Source organism: Schistocerca cancellata, chromosome 10, assembly GCF_023864275.1.
Source record: "Schistocerca cancellata isolate TAMUIC-IGC-003103 chromosome 10, iqSchCanc2.1, whole genome shotgun sequence".
In the NCBI taxonomy this organism is placed as follows: domain Eukaryota; kingdom Metazoa; phylum Arthropoda; class Insecta; order Orthoptera; family Acrididae; genus Schistocerca; species Schistocerca cancellata.
Window position 1 is genome coordinate 220,578,235 of NC_064635.1, and position 21,463 is coordinate 220,599,697.

General features: G+C 44.3%; 1 non-coding gene across 1 annotated transcript; it reads left to right on the top strand.

Annotated features, from left to right (window-relative positions):
• The first annotated feature begins 20,972 nt into the window (after nucleotides 1-20,972).
• On the top strand, nucleotides 20,973-21,045 carry Trnaf-gaa (transfer RNA phenylalanine (anticodon GAA)). Its single transcript has one exon. It is a non-coding gene; the product is annotated as a tRNA-Phe (tRNA).
• The last annotated feature ends 418 nt before the right edge of the window (nucleotides 21,046-21,463 follow it).

The window sequence follows — 21,463 nt, forward strand, 5'->3', positions numbered from 1 at the left end:
AGAGTTTCCGTTATTATTCATAAATGCGACAGTTGCTTAGCCATAACAGATTTTTTTAAATATAACCTCAATGAAGTACTAAAACGATGTTTGATATATGTTTGCTTTTGCGTTTAACTTCAAATTTTCAATTTTTTGAGGAGTTTGCGTTTCCTAGCGCTATATTTTAAATCTGTATTTTTTTATTTTTACTACAACATCTTTCTGTTTCACGTTACAAAACGATAATTTTTTATTAAAACCTCAATTAAACATTGACAATTTTGCTGAGAATATTGTTTATTTTTAAGTAAGAGACCGGAGGATGATTTTAGAACTAAAATGGTTCTTACCGAGCGAGGTGGTGTAGTGGTTAGCACACTGGACTCGCTTTCGGGAGGACGACGGTTCAATCCCGCGTCCGGCCATCCTGATTTAGGTTTTCCGTGATTTCCCTAAATCGCGCCAGGCAAACGCCGAGATGGTTCCTTTGAAAGGGCACGGACGACTTCCTTCCTCGGCCTTCCCCAATCCGATGAGACCGATGAACTCGCAGTTTGGTCTCTTCCCCCAAGTAACCTAACTCCAAAAATGGTTCTTAGGTTATGCTGCGCTTTGTTCCTCCTCACTTAGTTTCTAGACGGTTCACAGCTTTTGGTTTCCAGGGGAATCTAGCAAGACACCGATCTCATGCGCAAACAAAGCTATCTAAATGTAACGCCCGGTAGGTACACGACACACGCATATGTAATGAGGTTACTAGTTTTACAACTCTTGGCCCCGCCAAGGTTGCATACAGAGAAAGACTCAAAAATTACCATAAAAAATAAGAAAAATGGACGGTTTAAGAACTGACCTGGAGAAGTAAGTGAATTCCCTATCCCCATGGTCTTGTCTGCAAGAAAAAGTTTTCCTTTCGGCTCATGACAGAAAGTTCTACTGTGTTATTTTGTGGAAGGGTCATCATAAAGAAATGATTCTTGCTGAACGGAGACCTATCGCTGACATGGTTTATGTGGCAACAACGCGCTCCCTCCCTACAGGTGGAGTTAGCATACTTATCGTGCAGTGCACGCTATCAACACACAACCGGTATTGTTGCATGACTTCCGCATAACGCTGCTTATTTATATTTTCCGCTAGAGACCGAAACTATAATACTGTATTTGGCGTATTTGTGCTGTTTATGTGTATTTACTGGCCGCAGTGAATGACTGTTGGCACTAAGGATGTAAACCGAAATGGTGGACGGAGGAACAACAACTTTTCATATGTAAGTACCACTGAGTTACATCGCTTTGGAGGCAATGTTCGTTGGCGAAAGAACTCCATTTTGCGCACGTGAATATTCATTGTACATTCGTACATTTTGGTTCAAATACTGAAGGCAGCAAAGGTAAAATACAGGGTTCGAAAGTTATTTTCAACTTTTACAGAAACGAGATGGCAGTTGTTAAGAGTCGATGGGCATGAAAGCGGGACAGTGGTTGAGAGGGGAATGAGACAGGGTTGCAGGTAATACCGAATGTTATTCAATGTCTACAAATATCTACACTGAGCAAGCAGAAAAGGAAATCAATGAATAATTACGAGAAGGAATTAAAGTTCAGAGAGAATAAATAAAAAATATAGATTTGCTGATGCCACTGTAATTCTGTCAGAGACAGAAAAGGACTTGGAAGAGCAGTTTAACGGAATGGACAGTGTCTTGAAACGAGGATATGAAATAAACATTAACAAAAGCAAAACCAGGATACTGGAATGTAGTCGAAATAAATCAGGCGATGCTGAGGAAATTAGATTACGTAACGAGATAATACAAGTGGTAAATGAGTTTTGCTATTTGGGCAGCAAAATAACTGATGGCGGTCGAAGTAGAGGAAATAAAGGGTGTACATAAAGTCCGGGAACGCTTTCAATTATTTATTGCACAAGAACTAAACATTGTACAGATGTCATACATACATAGATATTGCATTTTGAAGAGAAATTCTGAAAGTTTTTTTTTTTACAAACATTCGATATGTGAACCATGAGTGACCCGGCAGACGTCAATACGGTTATCGAATTCTTGCCGTACCCGTCCCAGCATGGCATCGTCGACTGTGGCAGTCGCTTCCCGTATTCTCTGCCAGAGCTCTGCTACATCACGTGGTAGAGGCGGTACATACACCAGATCTTTAATGTGTCCGCACAGAAGAAACTCACTCGGAGTGGGATCTGGTGATCGGGGAGGCCATTTCATGAAACGGCTGCCCCTTCTGCAGCACGGCCGATCCATAGATTTGGCAGCTCCGTGCTCAGGTACCCACGAACTTTCACGATGAAAATGGGGTGGAGCCCCATCCTGCTGAAAGATGAGCGGAGAGTCCGAATGCATCTGAGGCATCAGCCTTTGCTGGAACATGTCCAAGTAGGAATATCCAGTGACAGTGCCCTCGGCGAAGAAGAATGGGTCGTACAGTTTTCGACGTGACAAGGCACAAAAAACATTTACCTTTGGGGAATCACGCTTAAATCCAATGCATTCGCCAGCCGCTGTGACCGAGCGTTTCTAGGCGCTTCAGTCCGGAACCGCGCTGCTGCTACGGTCGCAGGTTCGAATCCTACGTCCTAAGTCCCAGAGTGCTTAGAGTCATTTGAGCCATTGTCAATGCATTCGTGTGAACGCTTTGTACCCCAGATTCGACAATTATGGATGTTGGCACTTCCCCATTAGCGTGAAAAGTGGTTTCGTCGCTAAAAAGTAAGCGATCAACAATGCCATCCCCATCCTGTTTGAATTGTTGCAACTGCGAAGAAAACTCAAAACGGTTGTCTTTGTCGTCGTCATTGAGCTTCTGCACTAGCTCCAATTTCAAAGGTTTCACAAACAGCTTCTGTCGCAGGACTTTCCACTCTGTCATTGGGGCCATTTCGAGTTCACGGGATGCACGACGCACCCCCGATTTCTTTGCACTCCTCATGAATGTCTCTCGTACGAGCTCCACATTCACTTCGCTCACACTGGGACGTCTGCTTCTCTTTGCTGGGCACAAGCAACCCGTCGTAACGAATTTGTTGTACCAGTGGTAATTGGTCATAAAAAAAAATTGTTCAAATGGCTCTGAGCACTATGGGACTTAACTTCCGAGGTCATCAGTCCCCTAGAACTTAGAACTACTTAAACCTAACTAAGCTAAGGACATCACACACATCCATGCCCGAGGCAGGATTCGAACCTGTGACCGTAGCAATCGCGCGGTTCCAGACTGTGGCACCTAGAACCGCTGGGCCACCCCAGCCGAACTGGCCATCATTGTTGGTGGCTTCTTCCCGTAATTGGTTCTAAACATCCGCTGAACAGCTGTAGCACACTTGTTTTTGTCGAACTCCAACACACAGAAAGCTCGCTCCTCACCTGAACTCGCCCTGTTTGCGAATAGCGCTGACTATCGGCAGATTACCAAACTGCGCTGTGGCGGTATACATGACAAAAACTTTCAGGGTTTCTCTTTGAAAATGACATGTGTATGATATCTGTACAATGTTTTGTTCTTGTGCAATAAATAATTGAAAGTGTTCCCTGTATAGAATGTATAGTGCCAATAGAAAGAAAAGGGTTTCTGAAGCAGAGAAATTTGTTAACATCGAATGTAGATTTAAGCGTTAGGAAATCCTTTCTGGAGGCATTTTTATGGAGTGTAGTCATTTACAGAAGTGAAATATAGACGATAAACAGTTTAGACAAGAAGAGAATAGAAGCTTTTGATATGTAGTGCCACAGGAAAATGCTAAATATTAGGTGGGTAGATCAAGTAATGAACAGAACCCGAGAGAAATGAAATTTGTGGTACAACTTGGTTACAAAAAAGATGCAACATCAAAGGACCACCAGTTTAGTGTTGGAGAAAAGTGGAGGGTGTAAAAGTCAGAGATGGGGACCAAGAGATGAACACTAAGCAGGTTCACAACGTTGTAGGTTGGAGTGGTTATTCGAAGAGGCTTTGGAGTAGTGTAGAGAGCCGCATCAGGCCAGTCTTAAGGCTGAAGACCACAACAACAACAACAACAACAACAACAACGTGGTTGAACCACATGAGCCTCCAGTCCACCTGTGCCAGAACTCTCTCTGTGCACATGTTTTTCGTAAACAGGGCTCAAAGCGAATCAAATACTCTGGAATCGATTGCTTCAATCTGAACACATTACGTGTAACTTGGCGCTTCTGCATAGCTATTCCTTCTCTTCCATTAGCAGGCCTACAGGCGCATTGTGATGTTCAGGGTATTTCCAGAAACATCCTAAGTCTTCGTTGTCTAGGCAAAGGAGGATGATTAGGGTTTAACATCCTATAGACGACGGAGTAATTAGAGAGGAAGCCATAGCTCGCACTGTGGCAGGAAATCACTCGTGGCTGCCCCAGCATTTGCCTTAAACGATCTATGAGAACCAAAGAAAGGGAAAGTCTGTATGGCCCGTAGTTTTTAGATTCTATGGATCGCTCGATACCGTGGAACTTGTCCTCTGATATCTTAACTTTTGTTGGGCACATCAGGATTTCTATTGGTTTGATGCTACCCACCACGAATTCCTCTACTTTGCCAATCTTCTCATCTCAGATTAGAACTTGCACCTTGTGTCTTCAATTATTTGCTGGATGTATTCCAATCTCTCTCTTCCCTTACAGTTTTTGCGTGTACAGCTGATGTCTTAACACATGTCCTGTTATCCTGCCTTTTCTTGTCAGTGTTTTCCACGCGTTGCTCACCTCGCTGAATCTGCAGAGAACCTCGTCATTTGTTATCTCATCAGTCCACCTTATTTTCAAAATTCTTCTACAACACCACATCTCAGTTCTCTTCCGGTTTCCCCAAAGCTCACGATTCACTGCGATACGATGTGTGGTTTCGCCCACTAACGTAGATTCGTGCAAAGTTGGTACCTCGCCACGGCACCAGAAGTTGAGAAAGCCGCTAGCAAAAACAGCAACGAATGAGAGACGTTGGCTAGACACGTCCCCAAGTGTTCCCTTAAGCCGCTGCAGCCGGAAAACTGTCTACGTCCGAGTGCAGTGCCGTTCACTGCAGCCTCTATACAGGGTGATTTTTTCCACCGTTTACAAACTCAAGGGACTGACCGATGAGAGGATAAGGGACAAAAAAGGCTAATGAACTTATGACTGGAAATGCACAGTTTCCATGCTAGAGACCGTTTATCCAGCCACGCTTGGTTACAGAGACTGCAGTGCAGTACGCGCTGCACCACGCGGCCAGCCACAGTGCGCGTTGCTTCCTCCTAGAGCGTGCTACTGTTCCTCATACGTCATGCACTAGCGCCCTCTTCTGTCATAGTCTTTAGTGATGTGTCCGATTCACTTCTCTTGCTGATTCAACTTGTAGTGGATGTGATACGGCATTGTGCACAATGCTTCAGTATTCGAATCGAGAGCTTGCCGACATGTTGATTACTTATACACTCCTGGAAATGGAAAACAGAACACATTGACACCGGTGTGTCAGACCCACCATACTTGCTCCGGACACTGCGAGAGGGCTGTACAAGCAATGATCACACGCACGGCACGGCGGACACACCAGGAACCGCGGTGTTGGCCGTCGAATGGCGCTAGCTGCGCAGCATTTGTGCACCGCCGCCGTCAGTGTCAGCCAGTTTGCCGTGGCATACGGAGCTCCATCGCAGTCTTTAACACTGGTAGCATGCCGCGACAGCGTGGACGTGAACCGTATGTGCAGTTGACGGACTTTGAGCGAGGGCGTATAGTGGGCATGTGGGAGGCCGGGTGGACGTACCGCCGAATTGCTCAACACGTGGGGCGTGAGGTCTCCACAGTACATCGATGTTGTCGCCAGTGGTCGGCGGAAGGTGCACGTGCCCGTCGACCTGGGACCGGACCGCAGCGACGCACGGATGCACGCCGAGACCGTAGGATCCTACGCAGTGCCGTAGGGGACCGCACCGCCACTTCCCAGCAAATTAGGGACACTGTTGCTCCTGGGGTATCGGCGAGGACCATTCGCAACCGTCTCCATGAAGCTGGGCTACGGTCCCGCACACCGTTAGGCCGTCTTCCGCTCACGCCCCAACATCGTGCAGCCCGCCTCCAGTGGTGTCGCGACAGGCGTGAATGGAGGGACGAATGGAGACGTGTCGTCTTCAGCGATGAGAGTCGCTTCTGCCTTGGTGCCAATGATGGTCGTATGCGTGTTTGGCGCCGTGCAGGTGAGCGCCACAATCAGGACTGCATACGACCGAGGCACACAGGGCCAACACCCGGCATCATGGTGTGGGGAGCGATCTCCTACACTGGCCGTACACCACTGGTGATCGTCGAGGGGACACTGAATAGTGCACGGTACATCCAAACCGTCATCGAACCTATCGTTCTACCATTCCTAGACCGGCAAGGGAACTTGCTGTTCCAACAGGACAATGCACGTCCGCATGTATCCCGTGCCACCCAACGTGCTCTAGAAGGTGTAAGTCAACTACCCTGGCCAGCAAGATCTCCGGATCTGTCCCCCATTGAGCATGTTTGGGACTGGATGAAGCGTCGTCACACGCGGTCTGCACGTCCAGCACGAACGCTGGTCCAACTGAGGCGCCAGGTGGAAATGGCATGGCAAGCCGTTCCACAGGACTACATCCAGCATCTCTACGATCGTCTCCATGGGAGAATAGCAGCCTGCATTGCTGCGAAAGGTGGATATACACTGTACTAGTGCCGACATTGTGCATGCTCTGTTGCCTGTGTCTATGTGCCTGTGGTTCTGTCAGTGTGATCATGTGATGTATCTGACCCCAGGAATGTGCCAATAAAGTTTCCCCTTCCTGGGACAATGAATTCACGGTGTTCTTATTTCAATTTCCAGGAGTGTAGATATGGCAAAGGCAACGGGCGGCGGGCAGCTCGGTTGTACAGGAGACCTGTCCCCGCTAATAACAACCACAGCATTCAGTATTTGCTACAGTGTCTCGCCGTTTGTCTGAGACAGGGTCGTTTCAGGAAGCAGGAAATCATGAAGGACGTACCCGAAATGTTTGCCCACCAGACTTGGTGGAATATGTGATTAACTCTGTGGAAGGCGACTATCGTGTCAGTACCAGACAGTCGGCCCGTCAGTACAGGGCAAGCCAGACGACCGTGTGGAACATTCTCCGTGTCAGTTGCTACTTACTACCTCTATCACTTATAGCGGCTGCAGGGCTTGCTAGCGACACACTTTCCACATCGCGAGCAGTTTTGTCATTGGTTGCTTCACCAGTATAACACCCCAACGACCCCCTTAAGGTCAATTAAGACAGAATATCATAATAGCGAAGAGTTATCTTGGCAAATACTTCATGTTTGCCGATAAGCTAACACCAAGAAGTTTTGATAACAACAACATTATACATCACTGAGAGTTTATGTTGTGAAAAGAGGAGAAAGAAACCTCAGACTTTAGTAATGGACAAATATCCGAGTGATAATTGTAATTAATATCTTGAAAGCTAAATCCGAGGTGATGTTAGTCAGAGATAACTTTTATGTGGAAGAGAGTTGTAAGCGCAACGAACAAATTCAATGCGCCTACAATACTCTTTCACAGAAGAAGTCGCCTGCTGGCTCTCGTCCTGTAAAGACGTGAGAGAACAATTCTTGTCTCGGTTATTGAGACTACGGAACGCGACGAGATTGTTTTGCGTTCAGAAGTGTTTCTTGCGTGACGTGATTCGCGAACTTCGGAAACTGATTTTCTAAGCAGAGACAGGAACTGATAGACGCGTTTAACGGTGCATAACGGGTTAATTGAACTTTATTGACGAAACTAGTGAATATTGGACTTGACTTTCAAATAGTTGGAACTAAAAGAAGAGTGGATAGTATATCAAAGGACTACGCTCAATAAGTCTCGAGTAGGACACAATTACACGACTTCATGAAGATAATACAATTACGCTGAAGAGTCAAATTGTCTTAAATGTCAAGAAACTTAATTTTAATAGAAATGACTTTACCAACCAACTCCGTGTGCGTGTGGTGCGAAAGTTATAAAGTATTTAGTGGCCAAGGAAGAATAAACTGTTCGTTGCAAGTGAAATATGAAGTGTGGACTACATTATTAAGTGATTTAATCAATGATAGTTAACCAACGACTTTTCAGCAGGGACAATTTGATCTGAATATCAAAAGACCTACTTCATTAATTGAAAAGAGAACTTTTGAACAATTTTTTTAACACTACGGCGTAGGTTCACTCAGACGTGATCAAAGAGTGTAAGTAGGCTGGGCTGTTTATGTTTTCTTATTGGCAACGTTACGTAGCGCTCTGTATGAAAATCACTGCCTGTGCTGTGTGCAGTCTGTGGCTAGTTTGCATTGTTGTCTGCCATTGTAGTGTTGGGCAGCGGCAGCTGGATGTGAACATGGCGTAGCGTTGCGCAGTTGGAGGTGAGCCGCCAGCAGTGGTGGATGTGGGGAGAGAGATGGCGGAGTTTTGAAATTTGTAATACTGGATATCATGAACTGCTATATATATTATGACTATTAAGGTAAATGCATTGTTTGTTCTCCATCAAGATCTTTCATTTACCAAGTATACCTATCAGTAGTTAGTGCCTTCAGTAGTTTGAATCTTTTATTTAGCTGGCAGTAGTGGCGCTCGCTGTATTGCAGTAGTTCGAGTAATGAAGATTTGTGTGAGGTAAGTGATTTGTGGAAGGTATAGGTTATTGTTAGTCAGGGCCATTCTTTTGTAGGGATTATTGAAAGTCAGATTGCGTTGCGCTAAAAAATATTGTGTGTCAGTTTAAGCACAGTCATGTACAATTGTTCTAAGGGGACGTTTCAAGAGTATCCGTGGATCTCGCTTCATACAGGTTCAACACCTCCATAGCAACGAGCCAACAACGTACGAGAGAACTGATAATTACAATTCGTGGTGTGTACGATGCGGATGAGATAAGATTTAACAACTACTGCATATCTGGGCAATGAATCATTCAATCTTAAATCAGAAGCATCCATCGTACGAGCTCGCATTTCTCTCTCCCGTTCTCCTACGTCATCGCGCATCGTGTCTCAACTCCACTGCGAGAGCTGTGGCAGAAGCAGCTCTACGGCGTCGACTACATCAGCACGCGGTTGGAGAGCGGGTACGCCACACCAGGCAACCATGATTCTGAGATTAGTGTCATCGATCCCGTTCACAGCTGAGGCCACCTTTCTGCGGAGTGGTAATTTCAACTTCATAACAGTCATTGAGCCGTGGTGCCATTGGAGTAGCAGACTGTTCTGTCTGGCGCCACTGGCTCAGGTGTAGTATCGACTATCTGTAGCATCGACTATCCCTCTTGCGGTCCCATTGCCAATATCTATGAGGAAGAGTTGGCATCTATGCGTTGCGTCCTTAGAAGGTTGCCGATATACCGGGTAATCAAAAAGTCAGTATAAATTTGAAAACTTAATAAATCACCGTATAATGTAGATAGAGAGGTACAAATTGACACACCTGCTTGGAATGACATGGGTTTTATTAGAAAAAAAAATACAAAAGTTCAAAAAATGTCCGACAGATGGCGCATCATATGATCAGAATAGCAATAATTAGCATAACAAAGTAAGACAAAGCAAAGAAGATGTTCTTCGCAGGAAATGCTCAATATGTCCGCCATCATTCCTCAGCAATAGCTGTAGTCGAGGAATAATGTTGTGAACAGCACTGTGAAGCATGTCCGGAGTTATGGTGAGGCATTGGCGTTGGATGTTGTGTTTCAGCATCCCTAGAGATGTCGGTCGATCACGATACAAAAATGGCTCTGAGCACTATGGGACTTAACATCTGTGGACATTAGTCCCCTAGAACTTAGAACTACTTAAACCTAACTAACCTAAGGACATCACACACATCCATGCCCGAGGCAGGATTCGAACCTGCGACCGTAGCGGGTGCGCGGTTCCAGACTGTAGCGCCTAGAACCGGTCACTATTTTACCTCGATCTTGTGGTTCAGCCGAGTGAGTTCTCTTGTAATAAGCGTTCACAAGTAATGTTTTAAGACGTCCCTTCAGAGCGGTCTTAATAACTGACAATCAGTTTAACTTTGAAAATATTAACAGCCAACTGTCACCAGAGCTTTAGTCAAAGTAAAATTGTCAGAAGGGACGGGTTGGGATCCAGTCGCACCTTGGTTGCCGATCGAAATTAAGAGGTTGGTCGCCTTATCATTGTCATAAGTGTTAGCTAATCTGTTTAACCTTGAAGCACAGGTGCGCATCTTAACTCCGAACCTTGCGTCATACAGCTTTCAAATTAAAAGTTCAGTAATCTGTTTTGAATAACTGAGTCACTCTTGTCATCAATGGCGCTTATACAGTTTTCACGTGTTGCAGAAGGGCATTTAATAAGACAGCACGGCAGTAAGCACCGCTGTCTCACCCGATAACGGGCGGGCTGCAGGTCCGGCCGTCTTGTAATCACTGTCATATTGTTTGCTGTTTTGCAGTACAGCACTTCAGATTTCCTTTGCAAAGATTAAAAGCTTATTCTACTTAAGGTTGAAGGTCAAAAGAATTTTGCAAATTTGTTCAATTTGTTAAAGAAAAGTTTATGGTTAAATGCTTCGATTATCCGTAAAACACCCTTAATATATTATTAAATAAACAGGCTGCGTGAAAAGAAGGTTATATTGGTGGGTCTTCCCTTCCATGTTTTCCTTAATTCCAATAAGTACTACGCATCAGTCATCTCTGCGATAGTATGCAGAACCCCCTGCAATATGTTGACAGCGAATCATCAACATCGGTGCAGCCGGAATGTGTGGAATGACATAGTTGGCGACCATATTTTGGGACCAGTCTTCCTCCGAAGACGGCTAACAGGCCGGAACTATCGGCTTTTCTTGTGACTGACGCTGCCTCCCTGCTGGAAGAAGTGCCATTGCTGATTCGAAGGGTTGTGTGGCTGCTACTCCATGGTGCTCCAGCCCACTTCGCCGTTAACGTCCGGACGCTTCACAATCGAGTCTTTCCTGGTCGAAGGGTCGTAGAGGGGTGCAGCTGCATTGCATGGCCTGATCCTCCACCAGATCTCAACCCGTCCGACGTCTGGTTATGGTTGTTTGTTGTGGTCTTCAGTCCTGAGACTGGTTTGATGCAGCTCTCCATGCTACTCTATCCTGTGCAAGCTTCTTCATCTCCCAGTACCTACTGCAACCTACATCCTTCTGAATCTGCTTAGTGTATTCATCTCTTGGTCTCCCCCTACGATTTTTACCCTCCACGCTGCCCTCCAATACTAAATTGGTGATCCCTTGATGTCTCAGAACATGTCCTACCAACCGATCCCTTCTTCTGGTCAAGTTGTGCCACAAACTTCTCTTCTCCCCAATCCTATTCAATACTTCCTCATTAGTTATGTGATCTACCCATCTAATCTTCAGCATTCTTCTGTAGCACCACATTTCGAAAGCTTCTATTCTCTTGTTGTCCAAACTATTTACCGTCCATGTTTCACTTCCATACATGGCTACACTCCATACAAATACTTTCAGAAATGACTTCCTGACACTTAAATCTATACTCGATGTTAACAAATTTCTCTTCTTCAGAAACGCTTTCCTTGCCATTGCCAGTCTACATTTTATATGCTCTCTACTTCGACCATCATCAGTTATTTTGCTCCCCAAATAGCAAAACTCCTTTACTACTTTAAGTGTCTCATTTCCTAATCTAATTCCCTCAGCATCACCCGACTTAATTCGACTACATTCCATTATCCTCGTTTTGCTTTTGTTGATGTTCATCGTATATCCTCCTTTCAAGACGCTATCCATTCCGTTCAACTGCTCTTCCAAGTCCTTTGCTGTCTCTGACAGAATTACAATGTCATCGGCAAACCTCAAGGTTTTTATTTCTTCTCCATGGATCTTAATACCTACTCCGAATTTTTCTTTTCTTTCCTTTACTGCGTGCTCAATATACAGGTTGAATAACATCGGTGAGAGGCTACAACCCTGTCTCACTCCCTTCCCAACCACTGCTTCCCTTTGATCTCCCTCGACTCTTATAACTGCCATCTGGTTTCTGTACAAATTGTAAATAGGCTTTCACTCCATGTATTTTACCCCTGCCACCTTTAGAATTTGAAAGAGAGTATTCCAGTCAACATTGTCAAAAGCTTTCTCTAAGTCTACAAATGCTAGAAATGTAGGTTTGGCTTTCCTTAATCTTTCTTCTAAGATAAGTCGTAAGGTCAGTATTGCCTCACGTGTTCCAGTATTTCTACGGAATCCAAACTGATCTTCCCCGAGGTCGGCTTCTACTAGTTTTTCCATTCGTCTGTAAAGAATTCGTGTTAGTATTTTGCAGCTGTGACTTATTAAACTGATTGTTCGGTAATTTTCACATCTGTCAACACCTGCTTTCTTTGGGATTGGAATTATTATATTCTTCTTGAAGTCTGAGGGTATTTCGCCTGTTTCATACATCTTGCTCACCAGAGGGTAGAGTTTTGTCAGGACTGGTTCTGCCAAGGCCGTCAGTAGTTCCAATGGAATGTTGTCTACTCCGGGGGCCTTGTTTCGACTCAGGTCTTTCAGTGCTCTGTCAAACTCTTCACGCAGTATCGTATCTCCCATTTCATCTTCTTCTACATCCTCTTCCATTTCCATAATATTGTCCTCAAGTACATCGCCCTTGTACAGCCCCTCTATATACTCCTTCCACCTTTCTGCTTTCCCTTCTTTGCTCAGAACTGGGTTTCCATCGGCCATCTCAAATGCATCGTGTACGCAGACACTACTCCAGATAGGGAGACACTGCTCAGCGTATTCGTGCTGCATTTGCCACTGTTCGGTTGCAGCTTATCCGATGCGAACGTGTGAGACAGAACATGCTACGGCGCGTACACGCATGCCCTGAGGCATGTGGAAATTATTTTCATACATGCCGTAACTGCGGTTGCATGGTACAGCGCGTCTTAGACCGCAGTTTCTGTCACAATGTACAGTTGAATAAATGGTCTCTAGCTTGGATATCGTGCATTTCCGGAGGTAGGTCCACTAGACCCTTTTTGTTCTGTATCCTTTCATTGGTGAGTCCAGTCTCTACGTATTTAGCCAGTCTTTGCGTAATCAGCGACCACTTGCAATCATCGCTAACGACGGCAATATCGTCGCAGTATACAGATCCGGCTGTGTGTGTGTGTGTGCAGGTACAACAGCCATTCTGAACTTTGTATTGTGTTATTGATAACTGTACTGTGATATGACACAATCCTTCTGCAATGGCGAAGTGTTAAATGTTACAAGTGTCAGTAAAAGTGTCAAATAAAAGTCATCTGCGTGGACATTAATCGTTTCCAAAGTATTGACCACGCTCAAGTTTTAATAAAGTAGTTATAATTTGTTTGCGTGCGTTGCAGTATTTGCTCGACCTGCTCCCGAAGCGATCTAGGTGCCACAACACACGTACATTCTCGGAAATTAAGGCCTATGATTGATATCAGTAGATTATTTGGCGCTAGAGTCTCTTCGTCCGTTATTTACTATTTTGCTTCCAATATGGGACAATTTCTTCGCTTTGTCTACTTCGTTCCCTATTTTGATGTTAAGTTAGTCGCTAATCGCATTTCTGCTATTACTTTCGTCTTTTTCAGTTTAGTCTCAATGCAAAATGGGTGTTCATTAGATATTCATTCCATTCAAAAGGTGGCGCAATTCTTCCTCACTTTCAATGAGGATGTCAACGCCATCAGCGAATCTTATCATTGATACCCACTCACACTGAATTTTAATCCCACTGTTGAACCTTTATTTTCTTTCCGTCATGGCTTGTTAAATGTATTAACTACAAAGTACAGGCGAAAGATTACTTACGTGTCTTACACACTTTCTAATCCGACCACTTTGTTCTTGGTATTCCATTCTTACTATTTGTACACCTATTGCACTGATAATTTCAAAATCATGCGACATTTGACACTGTCAACCGCTTTTGCTACGTTGACTAGCCCAGCGAATGTGTCTTGATTATTCTTAAGTTTTGTTTCGATCATCAAACACAACGTTAGAGCTACCTCTATTGTTTCTTTACATTTTTTTAATTTCATGTCATCTAACAGATTCTCCGTTTCGTCGCACAGCCGAGCTATAACACCGCAAAAGAGTTTACGAAAACTTGGTTCAAATGGGCGTTTGTGCTCATGTGCAAGGGACCAGTTTTTGTGGAAGTAAATAGTGGAAAGTGTTTATATGACGCCGATGCCTGGCGTGAGACCCTAGCTTCGTGCTATCTACAGTGTAATAGCTGATTCCGAGTGCACTGGCGCCAATTTCTTGGATATTTTTTTACGAAAAGTTTCACCAGTAATACACAAGTCTGTTCCAGTAAGTTACGGCTGCGGCTATGAAATATAAAAGACACGGATTATGTTCACGAAATTATTGAAAATAGTCTTCCCCTGAATCAACAGACAGCTGAAATCGTTTTAAAGATGTTTTCGAATAGCCACTGTAGCTCTTTCTTGGAGTTATATTTAGTACTACAGCACAATTTCCTTGCACGTCTTTAACTGCGTGGTAATGCGGTCCTTTCATTGGCAGCTTCAATTTGGAGAACAATCAGACACCGGCTGGGGCCAAATCCGGTGAATACGGAGGGTGATCTAGGAGTCTGATTCGTTTTCTGGCCAAACACGCGCGCACGATCTGGAATATGCCTCTAGTTATTCGGGTCAGATTCGAAGAATTCTTGCCCACAAACACAAAACTTAATGCTGTGTCACTGCTCTAGCGCATTTCCCGACAAGTATGATTTAAGCGAGTTTGAACGTGGTGTTACAGTCGGCACACGTGCGATGAGACACAGCATCTCCGAGGTGGCGATGAAGTGGGGATGGTCCCGTGCGACCATTTCACGAGTGTACCGTGGATATCAGGAATCCGGTGAAACATCAAATATCCGATATCGATGTGTCCAGGAAAAGATCCTGCAACAACGGGATCAACGACGACTGAAGAGAATCGTTCAGCGTGACATAAGTGCAACCCTTCCGCAAATTGCTGCAGATTTCAGTGCTCGGCCATTAGCAAGTGTCAGAATGCGAACCATTCGACGAAACATCATCGATATGGGCTTTCGGAGTTGAAACCCCACTCGTGTATCCTTGATGACTGCACGTCACAAAACTTTTCTCGTCTAGGCCTGTCAACACCGACATTGGACTGTTGATCACTGGAAACACGTTGCCTGGTGGGACGAGTCTCGCTTCAAATTGTATCGAGAGGGTGGACGTGTACGGGTGTGGAGACGACCTCGTGAGTCCTCGGATCCTGCATCTCAGCAGGGGACTGTCAGGCTGCCGGAGGCCCTGTAGTGGTGTGGAGAGCCAGCAGGTGGATCCCTGGTACGTCTCAGACCAAGAACATCGTACAACAAAAATACGTCGGTCACTCTTGGCGCGATATTTGGAGGAATATCACCACCCGCATTTACCAACAAGAGTGCCGTCATTGTGGTATTATTTTGTGTATAGGAAATTTTCTACGAACTCCAGACTACATTCCATTCATCTGGCTGATTCCCCTTTGTGTACCACTTGCAACCTGATTGACACAGATGAACATCAATTTGTCTGTGGAAATGCAAATAATATATGATTGTCAATCAGGAAAAAATTAGCAACTATGCAGAGAAAACCGCCGTATTTGATAACGCCAGCGTACCTTTTATACCCGGAAGAAGAATTATACCCCACCTGGAAGAAAAATGCCGTCAACTGGTTGAAGGGACACGCGATATTTTGTTCATGCGTAGTAGCTTGTGATGCTGGTCGGAGACGTACGTCCAAAACTCTTCTTCGCTCCTTTCTTTACTGGACAGCCTGCTGTCCAGTAAAGAAAGGAGCGAAGGAGATTTCTGGACGTACATCTCCGACCAGCATCACAAGCTACTACGCATGAATAATTACTATGGTACGTACTCCAACTTCCTCAGAAGAACCGTCATGTGAACTCCATTTTCGACGATGCGATTCAGAACATGAACAAACGAGAGACAATTTGATCATTGAAAAACAAATACGTTCAAGTGACGAACATCACTATCTGGTTTAGACTGATCTCTTCTAAAATGCCAAGGAACCTGCAATTAATTTTAGTTTGTTTCATTACTTTTAAATGTCAGTTGAAAATTATGTACTACTGTGTAATGTTATGACCAATAAAGACTTTTTTTATTTTTTTATTATTTTTTTTAAACATACGTCTCTGAAAGGTGACATGTACGTAAGCATCCTGTCTGACCACCTGCAACCATTCACGTTCAGTGAGCATTGCGAGTGACTTGGGCAATTCCAGCAGGTCAGTGCGAATTGCCACAGAGTGGCTCCAGGAACACTGCTGGGTTTAAACACTTCCGCTGGCCACCAAACTCCCCAGACATGAACATTATTGAGCATATCTGGGACGCCTTAGAATGTGCTGTTGAGAAGAGATCTTCACCCCCTCGTACTCTTACGGATTTATGAACAGTCCTGCAGGTTTCACGGTGTCAATTTCCTCCAGACATCAGTCGAGTGCATGCCACGTTTCTGCGTTCTCGCAGGGGCCGTGCACGGTATTAGGCAGGTGTAGCAGTTTCTTTGGCTCTTCAGCGTGCAATCGGAATAGAAGATCTCGGGTGCGATGGGGCTAATGTCGTGGATTTTTTTGGCGAAAAGGTTCGTCGGTAATTCACGGTGTGTGCCAGTTCCGTTGGGCTGGAGCGGTTAAAAAAAAGTCACGGATTATGTTCACAAAATCACTGGATTTATTCAAAATAGTCTTCCACTGAATCAATGGACAGTTGGAATCGTTTAAAAAGTGTTTTCAAACCGTCACTGTAGTCTATTTCTGGAATTTCATTTAGTACTGCAGCATAATTTCATTGGATGTCTTTAACTTCGTTTTAACGGTGCCCTTTTATTGTCAGCTTCAGTTTGGGGAATAACCAGAAGTCAGCTGCGGCCAAATCCGTGGAATAAGGCGGGTCATCCACCACTGCGATGCATTTGCTGGCCAAACACTCGCGCACGTCTTCGTTTTGTGCGCTGCGGCGAACAGGAACATCCCTCTAGGTATTTGGGTCTAATTCGACGAATTTTTGCCCACAAACACAAAAATTAGCACAAACTTTGATGCTGACTCACAGCTCTGTCGCATTTCCCGACGACCGTCACTTACGTACTGTTATACTCGCGTCCAGGACGCCTGCTGCAGTGGTGCTAACGGTCTAACAGATTTAACAGCTGTTGTTCAAACTTCATGGATTGTAACGCTGCAGCCCGCCACGTGAGAGCATTTCAGTTTGGAATTCCGCACACAAAGTCCTAATGGAAGTGGGACAAGTGTTATAGCACTGTACTCGTCTTTTAAGAGAGTCCGGATGCCATCCAAGAAATATGTCGTTCCTTTTCTTAAATAAATGAAAAATAATCATTAGTTCAAATTTTATGTTGATAGAAGAATTAAGAGTACTAAACAGAGAATAAAATTTCGTACCCCTCTGACCTTTATCATTTGCGGAAAATACCATATTGCAGTTCCTGTGCTCTTCAGAATGGCCAAAGGAACAGGCTCTGCGGCGACTATAGCTGTTATGAGAAACACGACACGTACACGCAGCTATGAATATGGGCGATCACCAGCTGTACAACTGAAAGACGACAGTGGAAATTTGTGCCGGACCGGAACCCGAGCCCACCAATACCGAGCAAGCGACTTTCAATCAAAATCTCTCCTGCACAGGGATACAGAGAATGGATGTACGAGCGCAGGTACTAGACAAATGGACGTGGTCGTCAAGCATTCTCAGATAGCCTAAGGGCCATCAATGTCCGGTGGAAACTGGTCGATTTGGTTGTGGTGACAGACCGATCTCTTGAGCTTACTGAAGTGTAGGTTAGGTTGAAGGATGATGATCTCGGTTTGACTTTGCGAAGACAACGAATATGAATGGCAAATAAAGGCTTTAGTAACACGAGGATCCACAGCGCAGTTTAATGTGCTTCGCGTCATATTTAATCGGTCGATTTCAACTGAACGCCAATCGTACCGATTTTAGTTACTCGTCAGAAGTACTGTGACAGTGACAGTTGTGGAACGGCACAGTCTGGCAGCAAAGGCCAATCCACACTGGCTGTCACATAACGGCACCGTCACGTCACGTCAGTTCACGTCACGTCATCTCAACTTGCATGGTCGTGCTCAACTGTTTTCCTTTTATAACATGTAACAAAGAACGAAGAACAAAGATGTAAAATACCGATTGATATCAACCACGAAAACTATGACTTAACGAAAGCACGATGAAACGAGGTAAGAAGGATGCGAGCATGGCTGTATATACGAAGGAAATGAGCTTGCGGGTTATGTGATCAACAATAGAAGGTGACATCAGCCGTGAAAACCTTGACGGTGTCGTGCCGTGTGGCAGACGTAACGTGACGTGACGTGACGTGACGGCCGCTGTGAATTGGCTGTAAGTGATCGACAGAGCCGGAAAAAAAAAAAAAACGACGTTTTGCGTGTGTGCGGCCTACGAGTGCGAATGGACGTCGGAACCCATTGTCTCATACCGGACATTGGTTGGTAATTAAACGGTAGTGGATCCAGGCGTGAACTGTTGCGCGATGTCCTCTGGCACTCGTTTATATCGCCTGTCTTTTAATTGTATTCCATCCTAAATACCCAGTATAGAAGTTTACTCGTGCCGAGAGTTACCTACTGCTGAGCATACTCGTTTTGTTTAGTGAATGTTTTGGCGAGCAACTGTTTTGATCTTTTGTTCAACACAAGTGTACACGAAATAGCAGCCTCGTTTTCCTTACTTTTTTTGTTTTTCTTCATTACTTCTTAACATTCAGGCTTCTGTGCTTCTTACTCAACCTTTAACTTTTGCTCCTAATTTTTCTCTCTAATGTTTTTAGTTTGCCTAATATACGAGGATAAGTCAATTATTATCCGCAAAGTAGTTATAAAATTTTATTGTAATGAAATAGGAAATTCACAAGAACACAATTTTTCGACATAGTCTCCTTGCGTTTGAACGCACTTGGTCCATCGGTGTACAAGCTTCCTGATGCCCTCAGAACTTTTCTGAGGTTGAGCTGCGAGCCAGGAATGCAGCGCTTCTTTCACTGCTTCGTCCGAGGCAAATCGACGGCCCCTTAATGCCCGTTTGAGTGGGCCAAACAAGTGATAGTCAGAAGGGGCAAGATCGGGACTACATGGAGGACGATCCAGTACTTCAAATTTGAGTTTCTGGAGCGTTCCAGCAGTGTGGGCAGCAGTATGCGGACGGGCATTGTCGTGCAACAACACAACGCCTTTTGACAGCAATCCTCTGCGCTTGCTTCGAATTGCAGGCTTTAGCCTGGCTGCAAGCATCTCACTGTTTATTATTGTGCCTCTTTCCCCATAATGTTCCAGTATTGGACCTTGTGTGTCCCAAAAACCGTAAGCATCAGTTTTCCTGCGAACAGTTGGGTCTTGAACTTTTATTTGCATGGCGAATTTGGATGTTTCCATTCCATACTCTGCAGTTTACTCTCCGGCTCGTAATGATGGATCCATGTTTCGTCACCGGTAGTGATCCTGTCTTAGAAGTTGACCCCTTCGTTACCATAGCGATTCAAATGTTTTTTGCAAATGTCCGATCGCGTTTGTTTATGTAACTGTGTGAGTTGTTTTGGGAGCCATCTTGCTCAAACTTTGTGAAATCCAAGTCTGTTGTGGATGATTTTGTAGGCAGAACCGTGGCTAATTTGCAGACGATGTGCCTCTTCGTCAACAGCTAATCGTCTTAAGTGAATCATTTCACGTGAACGCTCAATGGTTTCTTCATTTGTGGCAGTAAACGGTCGTCCGGCTCTGTCATCGTGCGTAACACTTGTGCGATCATTTCGGAATTTTTCAATCCATTCGTAGACACCCCGTCGTGCCAAAACACTGTTCCCGTACTGTACCGAAAGTCTTCGACCACAAAAAACCGATCCCTGAACAGCGGAGCCGTCATGATTAAAAGCACGGCAGCAATAACGAAAGTGACCTAGCAGCTTGAAAACTGCAAAGATATAACAACAATTAAACAAAGCATGTGTCATCAATGCAAGACGACAGCACTACCAAAATAAACAAAAATATAACTAAATTGCAGATAATAATTGACTTACCCTCGTATAAGTACTAGGCATTCGCATGCACAGAGACAGTCTAGTTTCACTGCCATGTTGTAATATGCTGTGTTTCTCGAAATGTAAGTTTAATTGTAAATATTCTTTCAATTAGTAAGTCAATACGCTTCTTCCATTTAATCATTTCAGTTTCTCTTTCAATGTTTTCAACATTTTCCCCCAAAACAGTGTCATTGAGGAACAATAATTGCAGTTACACTCATTACTGAAAGTAGCGGCCCAATCAGACATTCTTGCTGCATTAGCGTCCTGCCCGTCGAGAACAGCATTTACTGGTCGTAACTAATGTGCTGCATTCTGCATATCGAGAAGTTTTCAATCCATTTGATATTTCGGAGGTATTTAGGTACTCTAATACAATAGGTATGCTCACACTACCGAATCAAAAGTCTTTCAAAGGTCAAGAAACAACTGAAGAATGCTTCTAGCATTTCATTAACGGAGAGGCCCAGTAAGATTTCGCACGATCGGGGTTCTTTGTGGAATGCACCTCGGATAACTCCGACAGATGAACAGCAATTAAACTTAGCGGTAATTCTTCTCCAGATAGGAATGTCTTTTACCAGAATGCAAATTCCCATTGCATCCCATCGATCGCCATACGCCTCTACATGAAGTCAGGCGGGATGGACGCTGTCGACGAAGACAGCATAGTCTCGTAGCTACGTGGTGTTTTTAAGCAATAGCTTCGCTTTCGGTATAAAAATGAAAAGAAATTGGTTATCTTAACATTGACCAGTTTTGGACTGTGCATAGATAATGATAGTGTCGTCCGTGTGCCGAAATAGCTCAGTTGGGAGAGCGTTAGACTGAAGATCTAAAGGTCCCTGGTTCGATCCCGGGTTTCGGCATTCATTTTAATTCGAATTAATCATTGACAATGATGAAGTAATAAGCAAATAGTGAATAATGTTACATAATTTGCAGGTTTTTGTCATGTGATGTGCTGTGCTGTGCTGTGCTTCTACGTTATGTTTTTACAAGCACTACTCTACACATCATTTGAAAAAACAAAATACATGTCTAGCAACAACGTGGCGCCGAAATTTCTGAAAAATAGATACGAGAAAATCGAGAGAGTTTCTCAGTTCAGATACTGTATTGGGAGGTTTCTTATATATCATTTTATCTGTTTCTACTATCGTGTTATAATTTCATGTATTGACTCGTTCCATGACCATGGAGACTTCTCCTTAATTTGGTCCCACGGAACAATAAATAAATTATAGGATAACCAGTTTCGGATGTCAGATGTACTGGAAGAAATCG